Here is an 18333-nt window from a genome sequence, read left to right as displayed (position 1 = left end):
AACCCAAGCCTAGCGTTTAAACTTGCTGCCATCTAACATGCAAGCCCTTTATAATTTGAATGACATCGTATTGTCTTCAGCTACTATATGGAACCGTTTCTAAACCTTTTTATTTTTATTTTTATTTTTTTATGATCCATATTCCTTCTTCCACGGAGCTTCACCCATTATATGTGGCATCATAACACAGTTTTCAACCTTCTTTGGCCAATGTTTGCCCTTTTCTTATTTGATTCTCTCTTGGATTTCATTATTTACTTTTATTTTGGTCATACGCAACAATAGTTGGAGATTCAGATAGTGTAAATCTCTCCTCAATCCAAGTCTCATACGTATCTTTACCATTGAAATAAGCCCAATTAAAAAATGGTGAACTGGCTATGCTCTTCACGTCTCTTGAAGTCTAACACTCTGAAGCCTCTCTCTAAGAAGGTCTAGTGGCCAAATTCTCAAAGGAAAATCTTCATATGGATGCAATTCACGGCTGTATCATGGCAAAATGGAATATCGCACACCCCGCTAGCTATCTTGGGTCTCATTGATGCATGCCATTTCCTAATAAGGCTTCAATCTGGCTAAAGCTTGGACTAGCGACTCCCATGCCATGGAGGGTGTAAAGACAAAGGACAATGCTAGGGATCCCGCTGGAGGATCCCGTTAACTTGTCCCGCTGAACTTTTTTTTTTTTTTTTATTGAAATTTTTTTACAGAAAAATTAAGAAAATTATATTTAATTATATTGTGAATTTTATTCATTTTTTTAAATATTTAAAAGTGTTAAAAAAATGATATGAAAAAAAAACACTTTTAAATATTTTTTTCAAATCATTTTTTTAACACTTTTAAGTATTTTGAAAAAATGAATAAAATCTACAATATAATTAAACAACATTTTCTTAATTTTTCTATAAAAAAAATTTTAAAAAAAAAGTGAGCGGGACAAATAAACGGGATCTCTGGTGGGATCCCTATCTTTGCCCAAAGACAAAAATCTGAGAAGGAGGTGATGGTTTGAGATGAAAATTGTTGGGCATATGTATTACCAAAATGAAGGGCGAAAGCGTGCACTGGGGACTTTGATGCAATGCCTTTTGAAGACCAATATATAACTAGTAGTGAAGCAAGCGTCCCTTGACGTTTGCTTTAGTTGTGACAAAATAACTTAATAATAAAATAATATACATGTCAAAATAAAGTAGCATATATATCATAATAACATACATGTGAAAATAAAATTATTTTCATTTAGTTGTATTTTCGTCTATTTTAATTAAATGATTATTTTATTTAATAAAATTAGTGGTTCTGTTGTTTTAATTTTAACGTGTTTTTCATTATATTATTTTATAATTTATAAGTTATAAAATTTATTTTAATGTTCTTTCTTGATATTAATTATTATTTTATATTTAAATTACTCTTTACTTTAAATTATTTTATTATTGGGTTTAATTATTTTATTTTATTAATATTGAGATGTAGTGTTTTTATTTAATTTTTATTTATTTTTATTGTACTTTTTACCTTATTAGACTTATATTTTCGGATGGGCTCTGCTTTAGTAGATTTTTCTTTATTTTTGGGTCAAGCCCTTTCAATTTTTGGGTCCAGCCCGTATACCTTAAGTCCAGGCCCCTTATTCTCTTAAACGGCGCCGTTTTGGTCCATGCCCCTTAGGGTTTCATTCTTTCTTCTTCCTCCTGCTGGTGCCGATTGCATCTCCTCCATTTTTATTTTTTCTTCCTCTGTTGTGTGCTGCTGCTACTGCTTCTCTCTGGTTCTTCTTCCTCTCATTTTCGAGCAACCAGCCATGCGCGCCCAGCTACCCAACCTCCATCGAAAGCCACAGCAGCCCAACAACGCCGCATAGCTCTTCCCCACACGGCAACAAACAGAGCAAATGCTCCACCGCAGCTACCCAACCTCCATCGAAAGTCTTTGTTTTGCTTCCTAAAAACAGAGCAAATGCTCCACTGTGGCCAACCAACGAGGGCACAAAGCTGCGGAGTCAACAGGACCTTCCCGCTTCGGACACTGTTCTAGTTAACGCTCACCGATTTTCCGTCGTTTCCCCCCTCCAGCCGTCGCATCTCTCTTTCCCTCGGGTCACTGTGTTTTGTATGGATTGTGTAAAAACTAAACATACAATTACACGGAAATGAAAACCGAATGAGAAAACACTGTTTATTCCTATAGCAATGGGATAGACACTTATTATTATAGATAGATATTAACGAAATGAAGGGTGAAATGGTGCATTGGAGACTTAAGTGATGCGGTGCATTTTGAAGACCATCGATCTTAACCGAATGAAGGGCGAAACGGTGCCTTGTGGACTTAAGTGATGTAGGGTCTTTTGAAGATCAGAAGGATTGCGGTGGGAAATAATCAATGCGAAATTGTATGTGCACAGTATCATAGTTTTATAGTAAAGTGATGAGAAGAGTGTTATCATCAGGGATTGGTATCTCACTTTTGAACTAGTACCGAAATTATATTAAACTCGACTTTATTTAGTGAAGTCATTAATATTTTTATAATTGCAATTAGAATTAAAATCGATTCAAAGAAAATATTCAAACAAAAAAAAAAAACGCTGTTGTTTGATGAACAAATCAATAAGAAAAAGAATTTTTAGGAAATTGATTTCACTTAATTTCTTATTATGCTTTTCTCATTTAATTAATTGAAATTAATTTTCTCTATTTGTTAGAAAATTCGCCAAAGTCATTCTAAAAACCTCTTTTGTTAGTTAGTTGGATTTATTATGATCATCATTTTACACAAGAGTATGCAAATTAATGAATTAAGAAAGTACCGGCTATTTTAAGACTTCATAGTTTCATATAGGTATTTCGATTTCTATATTTACCTATACTAAAATATTCAAGGTCTCATATAATTCTCCCTTTAGAAAGCAAATTATAAGATTAAAATCATCTAATTTGTGGTTAGTCAATTAGAAGCAATGCGCTTAGAATAAATTAGACAAATATGACAGAGAATTACTTTAAATTAGCATAGAATAGCAAGCATAATTTGAAACTAAATTATATCGTTTTCTTAAAATAAAGAAAATTTAGTTCATACTAAAAATTAAATTCAACATCAACAAATTTACTATAATTTTTCTAAGAGGAATAGAAGAAAATGAATACTGAAAAAGTAGCCCTCGTAGTCCATCGCATCGTCCATGTTTTCTTTAATTTTTCCTTTGGTCGGCGTACCTTCTGCAGATTCAACCTCCATTTTTTTTCCCTTCAAACCCAACAAAAAATCAAAACACTTCTCTACGTGTCTGTTCATGCGTTCCTGTGTGAAACTCGCTCAAATAGATAGCTTGAAATCTGGTGCATCTCACATGCCTTTTGCCAAGTCAAACCGCTGCTCTGTTTCTTTTGGTCTTGCAAGCTACTGTGTCTCTCATCTCGTGTCTCGAGTCTAGCATATTTTGGTGTAGCAAGAGATGTGTTGCTCTAGCGTTCCATTTCGTAAAAAATTCTTTAGCTTGTGTGTCCACGCACAAGCCTTATAACCTGCCTGCCGTTTCATTCCTATCTTTTATCTCCACATTTGGATATTCCCCCATTTTAACATTAACCAATCCAGCTTTACCACCTAGCTCAAGCTACCCAACTACACCTCTTTTTTCGACCAAATGATTATAAAGTGCGCTTGAAAATGCCATTTGATCGGTTCTAACTTTTACTACTATTCAAAAATTCAACTTGATCTTTATCCCTTAAATAGCACCAGTGAAATTTGGATCTTCATTTTCTTCAAATCTAAAATAAAATTTAATGACAATAATAAAGTCTAAAACATACAAAAATAAATAAAATTAGACTAAAGTTTAAAGTTAAGAAGTGATAAAATGTAGAAAATTATGCAAGGCATCAGAAGAAGAAGAATAACACGCTGAGTATTAGTATCAGATGTGATTAAAACGATTGCATGTTTACTTCCTTTGTAATAGAACTTGTATAAAAGCCAAAAAATTGGAAGCTAGTTGTTGTTCATAATTCTTGTGATTGAAGTTCATTTGGAGATTGGAGATTCCTTGAAAATCCCTTCCAAGAATAAAAATTTAAGTTCTTGGGTTTCTTTCAATTCTTGTTCTGAGTTCTTGCATTTTTTTTCCTATGTTATATCTTCTTGTGTCTTGTTATGACTGAAGGAGCCCGTGGCAAGTGGTATCAGAAGGGTCAGTCTTCTTGTGGTAAAAGGTACATGAGTAGCTTTGAAGATGCACCAAGAAGGTTCCTAGAAACAATAAGAAGCTTTTTAAAGGCAACTGGATGATCATTATCATTCTATCCATGATATTACTGACATGTTAGAACAACTTACTAGCATGATCAGAACCTTAGTTGAAAATCGTTAAGTAACTCCCTCTTAGGAGGGTTTTTATGAGACTAGAGTGGTGAATAATGACGAAAGGGTCTTTGTACCTAGGGGTGTGAGGTTGGATTTTCCCCATTTTGATGGGAGTAACCCTATTGGATCGATTTTCAAAGCAACCCAGTATCTTGAATTCCATCAAACTCCTTCAAAGTAGAGGATTTTGATGTCCTTATATCACATGGAAGGGGAGGTGTTGGTATGGTACTAAGATGCCATGGATTGTGGAATTTTTAATGGATGAGACTCACTTGTGAGGGCATTACAAACTAGATTTGGGCCAACAACCCATGATGATCCTATGAAGGTTCTAACTTGCCTGAATCAAACATCTTCAATGGTTGTTTAGAAGGCTCAATTAAAGGTCTGTCTAACAGAGTTATAGGGTTGTTTGAGACGCATGAATTGAACTATTTTTTAAGTGGTTTAAATGTTGAGATTAGTCTGCCCATACAAATGCTTAACCCCATTAACCTCGATGCAGCTTTTGGATGGCAAAGATCCAACATGAGTATTTGTTAACATCTAGGAGGTCATGGAGGAATATGGGGGCAAACACTAAGAAGGGGTTTCCTAAAGCAATAATGGAAGCAAGTAGAATATAGAAGCCAGAACCTCTAGTTAAAATTATTTTTTCTTCTCAAATGAGGATTTGCTAGGGGAAGAGCTAGAAATTGAGGAGGCCAGTGAAGTGCTTAATACTTTGGTGGAAAGATCAGGATTGAGGAAGAGAGTTTGGAGGTTTTTTATTGGAAATTTTAGTGGACTCAAAAAGTATTTATAACTTACTTCCTGGATCCACTAGTAATGCAAGCAACCAAGTGAAAATTTGGTATTGATTCGAGTTTGAAAGTTAGAGTGGCTAATATAGACAAAGTCTCGAGTAAGGAAAGATGTGAAGAAGTAGTTAAGATCTAGGGCTCAAGGTTCACAGATCCTTTTCATGTTTTGACCTTTGGGGGCTATGATATTGTGCTTGGAATTCAGTGGTTAAAGACCTTAGGGCCCAACAATTTGGACTTTACAAGAATGTTCATGAGTTTTGTAGTGGAGCAGTCCAAGGTGACCCTGCAGGGGTTAAATTATGATATTCTGAATGTATAGACTGGAGATAATTGTTTGAAATCTTCTTTAACAAGAAGACAACTGTATTTTTTTTTATTTTTTATTATTATTATTTTTTTATGCAGTGGGGACAACAACCTAGAATTCTTGTGAAGGAAGTGATCATTGACAAGTTTAAGAAGGTTTTTTAGGAGCTAATGAGGTTACCTCCAATGAGAACTTTTGATCATAAGATTCCTTGATGGAAGGAGCTTTCCCCGTGTTCGTTAAACCATATAAACACCCATGCTATGAGAAAACAGAAATTGAAAAGATTGTTTAGGATTTACTAAAGTCTAGGATAGTGAGGCCTAGCCAAAATCCTTTTTCTTCACTGGTTTTATTGGTATAAAAGGCTGATAGAAGTTGGAAAATTTGTGTGGATTACCATGCACTAAATCAAGAAACCATCAAGGACAAATTTATCATACGTATCATTCATGAGTTACTTGATGAGTTGTTTGAAGCCAAGGTGCTTTCCAAGTTGGATTTGAGATCTGGTTATCATGGAAAAAGATGACATTTAAATGACCACCTTTAGAACTCATGAGTGCCACTATGAGTTCTTAGTAATGACTTTTGGCCTTACTAATGCCCTGCTACTTTCTAAGGCTTAATGAATGATGTATTCAATACTTTCCTAATAATATTTGTTCTAGTCTTCTTTAATGACATTATGGTTTATAGCAATGACTTGATTGAGTATGTGGTATATCTTAGTTTAGTGTTGGAGGTGTTGAAGCTGCATAGTTTATATGCTAAATTGTCTAAGTGTAAATTTGGGGTTGAAGATATTGAGTATTTAGGCCATGTCATCTTGGGCAGTTGGGTGAAAGCAAACCCATCTAAAATTGCGCTAATGCTGGAATGGCCTATTCCAAATTCTTTGATAGCATTGAGAGGATTTTTAGGCCTTACAGGTTCTTATAGGAAATTCATAAGGCATTATGGGATTATAGCAACCCCATTGACTATGCTATTGAAGAAAAACTCATTCCCTTGGATTGAATAAGCAACCTAAGCTTTTATGGAATTTAAAAGAGCTGTCACATTCACGATAGAATGTGATGTTTTAGGAGTAGGCTTTGGGGCTATGATCATGTAGGAGGGCCATCATATTGCTTTTTATAGCAAGGCCTTGAATGGTAAGGTCTTATTTGGTTATACAAATTATCTCATCTCATCATTATAACTTTCCCAAACTCACACACAAAATATAATAAACAATTCAGTTTTTTCAAATCATAAAACAAAAATAATATTCTAAAATATTTTATTCAACTTTCAATTTTCATTTCATCTCATATGTGTAACTAAATGAGGCCTAAGGTTCTACTATTATTTACAAATGAAAAGGAGATGATGGCCCTTATGTCTGTAGTTAGTAAATGGAGACCATACTTTTTAGGACAATCCTTCAAAATTAAGACTAGCCAACAAGGCTTGAAGTACTTGTTGGAGTAGAAAGTAGCGACTAAGGCTCAATAGAAATTTTTGTCTAAGTTGATGGGTTATGATTTTACCATTGATGATAAAAGAGGGAAAGACAACAAAGTTACTGATTCACTCTCAAGGAAGTCTAAGAAAGAAATAGCTACTGTAGCTTTAATCACTTTCCCAACCCCATTATGGATTGAGGAATTGAAACAAAGCTATCAAATGTCTCCCTAACTCAGTATCATCTTTTCTTGGCTTCAACAGGGCTTGGACGATCCAAGGCATTATATAGTGCAACAAGGTCTGTTGTTAGGGAAATAGAGGTTAGTTGTGGTTCTTGATTGCCCATTCAAAGCCAAGATTTTATAGCATATACATTATAGTCCATAGGTTGAGCATGCGGGGTATCATAAAACATTTAAGAGAACTAAACTGGAATTTATTGGGAGGGAATGGGCAGGAACGTTAAAGAGCTTGTTAGGAAATGTGATTTGTGCCAAGCTAACAAGCATGAGACCCTCCATTCGGGTGGACTATTGCAACCACTTTCTACTCTCAACTTTTCATGGTTGGATATTTTTATGGATTTCTTTCAAGGACTACCTCTCTTAAATGGGTTTACAGTGATATTCATAGTGGTGGATAGGCTCACAAAATTTATTCATTTTTTTCCTCTTGTTTATCCTTATACAACAAGCAAAGTGACCCAAATAATATATATATATATATATAAATATATATATATATATATATATTTTATTATGGAGTTTTCAAATTACATGGGATGCCTAAATCCATTAACTCATATAGAGATCCAATTTTTACAAGTTCTTTTCAGAGGGAATTGTTTCAATTGCAAGGGACCTCACTTAATTTCAACTCTACCTATTATACACAATCTGATTGGCAAACTGAGGCATTGAATAAGTATTTGGAGGCATACTTGAGATGTTATACAAGTGACAAGCCAAAAGAATGGAGTTTGTAGATTCCAATGGCAGAATGGTGTTATAACACCACGTGTCACTCTTCAATTGTGGCTTTCCTTTAGAACCACTTTATATTTATCTACCACCAATGTTGTTGTGTTATATCCCAGGAACAACTGACAATGCCATAGTGGATTAGCACTAAAGTTGAGGGAGCAACATGTGTTGATGTTAAGATAGAATTTACAAAAGGCTCAAAAGATGATGATGTTTGCTGACAGGGAAAAAATTGAGAAGATTTTTGAGGTAGGAGAATGAGATTTGTTTGGGCTTCAACCATCTAGACATAAGATAGTTTCCATGCACCACAATTTAAAACTTGCTCCAAGGTTTTATGAGCCTTTTCAAGTGCTTGCAAAGATTGGGACATTGGATTATAAGTTGAACATGTCATCATATTCAAGGATATATCAAGTCTTTCATGTGTCATGCTTGAAGAAAAAGTTGGGGCAAAATATCTCTTTGCTACCTACACTACTTCCTTTGAATCCACAAGGGCAAATTCAAACTGAGCCTAAGGCTATTCTAAAGAGGAGGATGCAGATGGTTGGCAATCATGAGCAACTAAAGTACTTGTTAAATAGTTGGAGGCACTTGTCTAAGACAAATCTTGGGAACTATTGTGGAAGTTATGCAACCTTTACCCACAAGGCAAGGTTTTCTAATAAGGAATTTGGGGGGCGGGGTGATTGTAGATGAGAAGTGTTGGAAAACTGTATTAACAAAATAAGAGAGTTAGTCCTTGAATGAGCAAACTTTAAAGATGAAAGGCAGAGGGTGCAAACTGAACACAAAGAGGGCGTTGTGTTGGATAAGGATAAATAAAGAGGGTTTATAGTGATATTCACAGTGGTGGATAGGCTCACAAATTTTGCTCATTTTTTTCCTCTTGTTTATCTTGAAAGGTGGAGCGAGCAAACTAAACACAAAGAGCACTTGCAGTAACTTGCTTGCACATGAAATGGTAATCAAGGTCAATGTGTTTGAACCAAGTGTGAGAGATAGGATTGGAGGACGTGCTAATAATAATGCGATTGTCACACAAGATAGTAATGGGCCAATGGAGAGATGAAGATCCCATAGAAGATGAGAAAGCCACATGAGCTTGACAGTAGTGAGAGCTAGGGCCTGATATTCTGATTCAGCACTAGATCAAGACACATTAGGTTGTTTCTTGGCACTCTAAGAAATAAGATTACGAACAAAGAAGATGGTAAAACCAGAAGTTGAATGTCTAGTGTCGGGGCAACCAACCCAATCGGCATCGAAGTAGGTCAATAGTTTTTGTTCACTATCAGAGCAAATGAAGAGACCCAAGTGAAGAGAACCTTTGAGATAGTGAAGGATATGCTTGACACACCATGTTAACATTATGAGCAAGATCAGGACGTATGATCACCAAGTATTGGATGGCACCAATGATAGAACGAATATGAATGAGATTAGCATAAGGGAAACCATTAACAGAAAGATGTTGACTCACTACCATAGGTGTAGAGACTAGTTTGCATTCAACCATAGATGCTCGCTCAAGATTATCAAGGGCATATTTGGATTGGCTCAAGAATAATCCATGTGGTGTGGAATATATTTCAATACTCAAGAATTAATGCAAGTTGCCAAGGTCTTTCACAACAAATTTAGTGCAAAGACAATCAATAAAATCTTGAAGAATACTTGGATTGCTTTCAGTTAAAACAATGTCATTAGTAGATAAGAGCATTGGCATTGGATTGGTCATCCCAATTTTTAAAATTTGAAGAATATGTAACTTTTTTACTTTTAACTAATCTCTCAAAACTTGAAGTCTATATTGGATTAGCCATCACATTCTCTATAATAATAAATTATTATTATTATTTTTTATTTGTTATATTTATTTAATTATTTTTTAATTTTTAAATACTTTTATTTTTATTTTCATAATCTTCAAATAACTCTTCCATAAGCAATATTGCTTAAAATAAATAGATTAATGACTCATCTAGTAAATATCACAAAACTCATATATTGATTACAACTAGAAATTTTATTGTAGTTAGATTGAAAATTATGTTTTTTTCATATGTAAGATTGATAAGTAGTGTTACACATAAATCAAAGTATGGAGTAAATATAACTTACAATCTAGGTGCGCAAAATGTTACCAGCGTGCTACACAAGCTTGTATAGATTTGATAATGGAGCATGATATAATGGAAAGGCGCTAAGATATATTAAAAAAATGGATTTAGACTTGCTACAGTGCATTTCATATTTGAAGAGAAGGATAGAATTATTGTAGCTAGTATTTTAGATGAAATCAGTTTGACTAATTTAATGTGGGTCAAATGTGGTTGATATTAGCTAAATTTGAAGATGAAACGGCATTTAGCTAAGCCAATTCCAATGCTCTAATAATAGGTAAAGAGTAGATTTGGAATTGATAAACGAAGATAGAAGGATTGGTGTGACAGCAATGATAGCCAAGTCGAATCGAATGAGAAAGATGCTAAAATGGTGAAACAAGCTCGAAGAGCTTGTTTGAGACTATAAAGAATACTGGAGGGAAAGGGGAGAGGGAGAATGAGGGAAGTTAGGGTTTTGGGATATTTAATCTAGGCCCTACATCTAAGGGTTCTTAACCTAGATCCAACAATGGATATTATGCATGGAGAAATTAAATCAACTAGATAAAAAACTAATAGAAATAAAGAGCAAAAATATTTACAAGGGAAATATACTAGGTTTTGATCTAAAAATAATAATCTTCATCATAAAATAAAATGATGAGCTTATAAATATTTCTAAGAGAAATAAATCCATTTAAATAAATAGAGTTTTTAACGTAAAATAAAATAATGAATATTAAATAATACTCTTAAAGAACTAAAATCTTTTAAATAAAATAATTTTTTAAAAATATGTTATTTTTGGGGCTCCAAAATATAAAGAGACTTAATTTAAAAATAGGCTTGATTCAATAATACTAAAAATACCACATTTAAAATAAGTTTGGACTCATGAAAATGTTTTGAAGACTTTAAAACACTAGGCTCCATTTAAAAATCATATGCTAAATTTAAAATATGATTCGAGAGTTTCTATCAAGTGTGCTACCTGCTCATAACGCTCCCAACAAATAGTGGAGATATGCCCATGTTTTCCACAAATTTGGCAAATCAGTATATTGCTCATGACAAGGGGGGTCAATAATTATTAGAACCATTGTTATGAGAGTAATTATTGTGACCACCACCATAAACAGAGTGACTACCTTCCTAATTTTTACGCCCTCCAAGGGTCGTATGAAGAAATGAGACCAACAATCTCACTCATGGTCTCTTTGGACAGAGAAGAGAAAACCAAGCAAAGTATTAGATGATCAGTCTCATTCCACTTCATGCGGGTGGGGTTTGCAACCAACATGTCATCTTTATTTGAGACTATAGGTGACAATTTTGTAGTTGAACCATTAACGTATCCCATAAGACCTTGGCTGCTAAGAATAGGAAGACATTGACACTTCCATAAAATATTATTTGTAGAATTTAATTTGATGGTGATCATGTGTACCATCCTATTAAAGATCAGAGGATTGGGAGAAGAATTGGTGGAGTCCATGGCTCTGACACTATGAAAAGGTTTGTTAAGACTTGAGAAAAAGTAGTGAAAATGACACTCTTGACTTGACATTTCCAAGTGAGTCTTATATTTTATATATTGTAGGATGAGTCTTTACAAGGCAACATACTTGATGATTCGCAAATCCCTGTAATTATGCTAGACCATATAGAGGTAGACCATACAATATAGATTTGACTAAATCTTGCCAAATTTTTCGTGGCTCCTTATAGTTGGAGGTCTTGCCTTTGTATCTTTAATAATCACAATAAAACTATATAGACATAAATATAAGAGAGTTTCAAGTCAAAACATGCTTGTTCGGAGTCTCGTTCAGTAGTTATTCGGATTACGTATTATTTTTCAATAAGAACATCTATGAGTTTGCCATGCTATTTTATGAGATTGTTTTAGTCAGCCTAAGACAATACTAAATACTTATTAAAAATTCATATTTAAGGAGTAAAGGTACATCGATTGATAACACTCTCAACCAGGACCCCGAATACGAGGACGTTTGGTCTTCTAGCCTTTGTTTAGCTTTGGCTGAGGAGTTTTGTTTTGCTTTTGGCAAGTCTCCTAGCGTTGGCTGAGGAGGGAGAATGTTATTCTTCTCTGGAGAGAGTGTGACTAGGCTTGAAAATCTTCAAACAAGATGTCAAATGAGGTGATTGTTTTATGGGGAAATCTTAAACATATAGTTTTAGAAAAACATGAAGTCAAGGTTTTAAAAGTGGAAGAACATACATTGGTTAGACAAGGAAATCTTTTTTTGGTTGGTCTTGTAGTGTCGACCAAGTCAATCAACAAACAAACTTTCAAAACCACCATGTTGAGTTTGTGGAAGCAAAGGGATGGGTGCAATTAAGAGAAGTGGGTGATAATCTTTTCTTGATTGAATTCCAAGTTGAACAAGATATGCATAGAGTTAAGATGGGCAGACCCTAGTCCTTTGATCGAAACCTATTGAGTCTTACTCATTTTGATGGTTCATGCTCTTCAAAAGACTTAATCTTTTTTAGAGAATCCTTATAGGTGTAGATTCATAACATGCCTTTTAGTGGGATGACTCGAGGCATTGGAAAGCAAGTGAGGAAGATGATAGGGACAGTTGAATAGGTGGATGTAGATGAGGATGGTATTGGATGAGGCCTTTATCTTATAGTGAAAGTGCAGCTCTATATTACTAAACCATTGCAAAGAGGTGGGTTACCCAACTTTTATTTTCAATGTGGAATAATTAAGCATGGAGAAGTTGGTTGCATGAAGAAGAATTTGGTTAGGAGCTTACATGCTAGGAACCAAAACCAGTATGGTGCATGGCTTTGTGCACCATCTCAAAAGTACAGTTCCAATGATAACAAACATGCTAAAGGAGGAATGGATAGCCCTAGAACCACCATGGTAGACCTATAGGAAGAAGATGATGCTGTGGAAGGAAACTTAGGTGTGTATGGTAAGATTTCAAATACTCCTACATCAAAGTCTAATTCTATGGAACATACCAAAGAAGGAGTTGACTTTCTCAATACTTCCCTTTTGAAGAAGCAAGATTCACTCACTAATCAACATTCTGATAAAGAAGTAAGGAAGATTTGATGGAGCCAATTATGGTGAATTTAGAAGCTAGTTTAAATAAGGAAGCTTGGATACAAGTTACACAAGTGGAAACTTCTAGTAGTAAGGATATTCCAAAAAACCCTGTAATCACTCCTTGTCAAACGAGGGTTTTGGTAGTGATGGGGGCAAAATGATGTTGGACTGAGTTAGATGAAGGAACCAAGTGGGCCATGGGCCTCTCAAGAGCAGACCTCGTAGATTGAAACAAATATGAGGTTGGTAACTTGTGATAGTGGGAAACAAGCTATAGGCAGTAAATTAGGCCCAGTCTTAAAGTGAAAGAGAAGAGCTAGAAACAAGGAAAGCTCCAACTTTGGTGGAATTCTAGACAATGACAGCACTAGGTTAAGGCAACTCCCTTATTCTTATGATATTGAAGTGGAGGAAGAAGAGATGAGATTAATTACCAATGCAACAACAAATAAAGGTAAGACTAATTACTCTCCTTTAGTAGCTGATCATATTAATGTATTGGTGGAGGCTGGTCACCAGTCTCATCAATACCAATGAATCTCTTAAGATGGAACTGTCAAGGGCTTGAGAACCATCGGATAGTTTAAGTCATTACTCATTTGAATAAGGAAATGTGTTTCAACATGATTTTTCTAATGGAAACAAAATGTGCTAAGGAGAAAATGGAGGAGGTTAAGAGGAAGTTGAAATTTGATTACTGTTTTGTAGTAGATAGTCTGCGAAGTAGTGAGGGATTAGCTTTTCTTTGGAAACATGAAGTTGAGATTGAATTGATTAATTTTTCCAGATGGCACATTAATGTGATTGTTATTGATAGGAGTAAGGAGTTATCATGTCAGTTTACTGGTTTTTATGGTTACCCTGAGATCTCTAAGAGAGAAAGTAGTTGGAATTTGCTAAGACTTTTGAAACTCGAGGAAACTATCCCATGGATTTGTGTTGGAGATTTCAATGAGATTATTAATTTGAATGAAAAGTTTGGAGTCGCAAGAAGCCTATTTAAACAAATGTAGGCCTTTAAAGATGCTCTAGGATCTTGTTCCCGCAATGTAGTATGTATTAAGGGTCCAAAGTATACTTGGTTCAATAATACGAGAGCACATGACTTCATCAAGGAAAGACTTGATAGAGTTGTAGCCAACCCAGTATGGCACCAAGTCATTAATGATGGGAGCTGCCTTTTTTGTCTACCTAGAGATAAGATCATTGTCCCCTATTTTTCACGAGATCACAAGCACAAGTTGGTAGATAGAAAAGAGAGCCAATTTTCATATATGAAGCTGCTTGATGATGCATGGAATAGGCCAGCTATTCAAGAAGATGAAAGTCCAGCTATCAAAAGAAAGCTTCCGACCTGCAAAGAGGTGCTTCAAAGATAGAACATTAATGTTGTTAGAAGAGATCAAGAAGCAGTTCAAGGAAAATTCAAGAGGCTTGGATACTTACAGGAAAAAGGAAATGGAGGGAAAATCAAGGAAATTCAACAACTACAAAAGGAATTGGATAAGAATCTTGAAGAGACAGATTTGAAATGGAAGCAACGTGCTAAAAAGAAGTGGCTACACTATGGTGACAAAAACACAAAATACTATCACATGTATGCTACACAGAGGAGGAAGATCAATAAGATTGCTAAAATTCTATACGACCAAGGTAATATTATCACAGACCAAGAGTGCATTGGAAGTATATTCATAGGTTATTTTGCTGAACTTTTCACTTCATCTTCCCCTTACACTTTTATTGAATGTATGTTTGGTATATATCATTGCGTGATTGATGAAATGAACAAAAATATTCTTCAAGAATTTACTGAATTGGAGGTTAAGGAAGCAGTTTTTCAAATGTCATCTCTTAGTTCCAAGGTCCAAATTGTTCCTAGCTCATTTTTAACAGAAAAATTGGCCCATAGTTGGAAGGGAAGTTTGCAAGTTTGCATTGAATATTCTCAACTATGATGGATCATTGTAGCATATTAATGATACATTCATAACTCTCATTTCAAAAATTAAAGAGCCAAAAAATGTATCTGATTATAGACCAATCAATCTTTGTAATTTACTATACAAGATTATTGTAGAAAGTTTTAGCCAATAGACTTTAGAGTATTTTTCCTGAGATCATCTCACCCAACCAGAGTGCATTTGTTCCAGGTCGATAAATAACTGATAACATTCTTGTGGCTCGCAATCTATGAATACTCATATGCATGGAAAATCTGGTTATATGGCTCTTAAACTTGATATGAGCAAGGCATATGATATAGTAGAATGGTTGTTTATTAAAGAATTTAAGAGTAAAATGGGATTTGACTATAGGTGGATTTATTTGATTATGAATGATATATCAAAGTCTCCTACATAGTTCTAATTAATGGGACCCCTAACATAATTTTCATCCTTCTAGAGGGATTAGACAAGGAGATCCAAGTCCCCATATTTGATCATCCTGTGTTAGGAAGTACTAGCTTCTCTCCTTAACCAAGCTGAAGAAAGAGGCGTAATTTTCATCCTTCTAATGGGATTAGACAAGGAGATCACCTTATATTTGTTGATGACAATTTCTTCTTTTGCAAGGTAAATTCTATTGAATGGAGTTGTTTGAGTTATCTGTTAGATGTCCATGAAAGAGCCTTTGGTCAGATGCTCAATAAAGAAAGGACTTCCATATTTTTTTTATAGCAAGAAAACTTCATCAGATATCAAACATAATATAATTCATATTGCAGGGATAAAGTTCACCTATTTCTATGAAAACATTTGGGTGTACCTTTAGTGGTGGGAAGATAAAAGAAAAACCTTAGCATTCCACTCTCTAGTTAACAAGGTCTAGGCTCGAGTGACAAACTGAAAGACTAAATTTTTATCATCAGCAAGCAAAGAGATTCTTTTGAAATTAGTGCTACAAGCCACCCAATGTATACTATGCGAATCTTTCTACTGCCTTCTCTATTACTAAAAAGATTAACAGGATATTCAAGAAATTTTGGAAGGGCTACAATGAGGATCATTAAAAAACTCAGTTGGTAAAATGGAATCAAAAGGGGCTTTCAAGCAAATGAGAGGATTAGGATTTAGAGATATCAGAAGCTTTAACCTGGCAATGCTTGCAAAGCAAAGCTGGAGAATTCTTCAAAAACCTGAGTCTCTTCCAGCGCCAATTTTCAAGCATAAATATTTCTTATCTACAGAATTTTTATATGCTAAAACAGGATGCAGACATTCTTTAATTCGGAGAACTCTAATTGAAGGACGACAACTTATGAAAGAAGGCCTGATTTGGAGGATTGGCAATGGTGAAATTGTAAAAGTATGGAAGGAAAAATGGATCCCAAGAACTTCTACTTATATGATTCAGTCCCCAATTGCTAGTTTGGATGCTGATACAACAGTAGATGCTTTGATTGATGATGATCTTAAAAGGTGGAAGGAAAGTATACTATGTAGTTTGTTCTCTTCAAGGACGTAGACTTTATTAAAAGTATCCCAATCAGCTTAGGAGGTAAGGAGGATAAACTTGTTTGGAACTTTTAAAAAAATGGATTATTCTAGTTAAAAGTGCCTACAATTTACATAAGGATGTTTCTTCTAGATCTGAGGGATGTCCCTCTGCTCGGTAGTACCTACATGAGGCTTGGAAATAAGTTTGAAAAGTAAAGACTCCAAATGTAGTGATGCTATTCATGTGGAGAGCCTATAAGAATGTTTTATTGATTATCAAATATGTTCAAGAGGAAAATACTTGAAGATGATGCTTACCCCATATGTAAAAGATTTGTTGAATTTGCAGCCATGCTTTATGGAATTGTGGGGCTTCTATGGATGTTTGGAGTAGTAGTTGCATAAACTTCGGAAAATGACTATGCAATCTGAGTCATTTCTAGAGATATGAGCAAAAACTGATTGCTGATGAGTGATTGAACTGAATTATTACATTTTTAATGCTTTTGGAACCAATATATATTAATTCTTTCATTACTTTATTATTGGTTTTATATGGAAAAATGAATAAATCAAAGTTGTGATTTTAATTGATTAAAAGCATGAATTTTTGCTCTAATTTTATCAACTATTGATTAATATGGATTAAGGCATAATTCGCTCGAGCGAAGTCAGGCATATTCAAACGCTCGACTTCCGCTCGACAGTGGGCTCGAGCGAGTTACGGGAAAAGAGATCGCTCGAGCGGAGGCATTTGGCCGCTCGAGCGAATTCAGGCAGAGTCGAACGCTCGATATTCGCTCGACAAGCCGCTCGAGCGAACTTAGGCAGAGTCGAACGCTCGATGTTTGCTCGACACTCCGCTCGAGCGAATATCGCATTTTTACATATCAGGGTTTATTCCGCCGTCAGAGTATATATATGTTTTCTTTACATCTTAGGACGACACTTGGGCTGGAAAACTCGGTTTTGAGTAGAGAAACACTTAGAATTCATTTTTTCTTTGATTTTCGTTCAAATTCGGAGAGGAGGATTCATTCAATCGATCATTCATGCGGCTACACAATTTCCACTGGATCATTCACTCACACTGCAGCAGATTGAAGAACTCCTTGAGGGGTCCAATTGCCACTGCAGCCCAGCCTCCTCCACCGCTTCGAATCTTCATCTCCATTCAACTGGCTTGATCTTTTCAATTCCCTACTTGCTATTTCATTTCAGTTTTGAGTTTCTAAATTATTTTATAGAATTTTGATTTAGACGTTTGAGTAATTTATTTGTTATTCATTTAATTCGTGTTATTTATTTTTATCGTTTCGTTAAGCTTTCATTTTAGTAGTGATTACAATTACGGTTGTTTAATTTGAGAATTTGTGATTTGAATATAATGATGAACCCTAGAACATTGAATTTGGGGCTTTTCAATTTTCATTGCATGTTTTATCAATTACTTCCTAATTTAGTTTAATTCTTAATCTAGTTTTATTAATTTCTGAGTTTAATTTATTAGTCCTTTACATTCCAATCCGACAATCAAAATCTAAAAACATGAATCTAGTCCATGACTAGTACCCTTTTCCATCCATTGCACATACCATCATTTTATTTTCTCTTTGTGAAGTTTTTCACCCTTTTCAACGAGTTTGATTTTTAAGCAACTGTTCCTGAGGAGACGATCTAAGAATTTATTCCTAATTATTACACGACATCCTCCTGCACTTGGGATAGCTTTAGTGCTACTCATTTTTGAGTGAGTCAAGTTTTTG

This window comes from Carya illinoinensis, chromosome 3 (assembly GCF_018687715.1).
Source record: "Carya illinoinensis cultivar Pawnee chromosome 3, C.illinoinensisPawnee_v1, whole genome shotgun sequence".
In the NCBI taxonomy this organism is placed as follows: domain Eukaryota; kingdom Viridiplantae; phylum Streptophyta; class Magnoliopsida; order Fagales; family Juglandaceae; genus Carya; species Carya illinoinensis.
Note: the sequence above shows the minus strand (reverse complement) of the source record.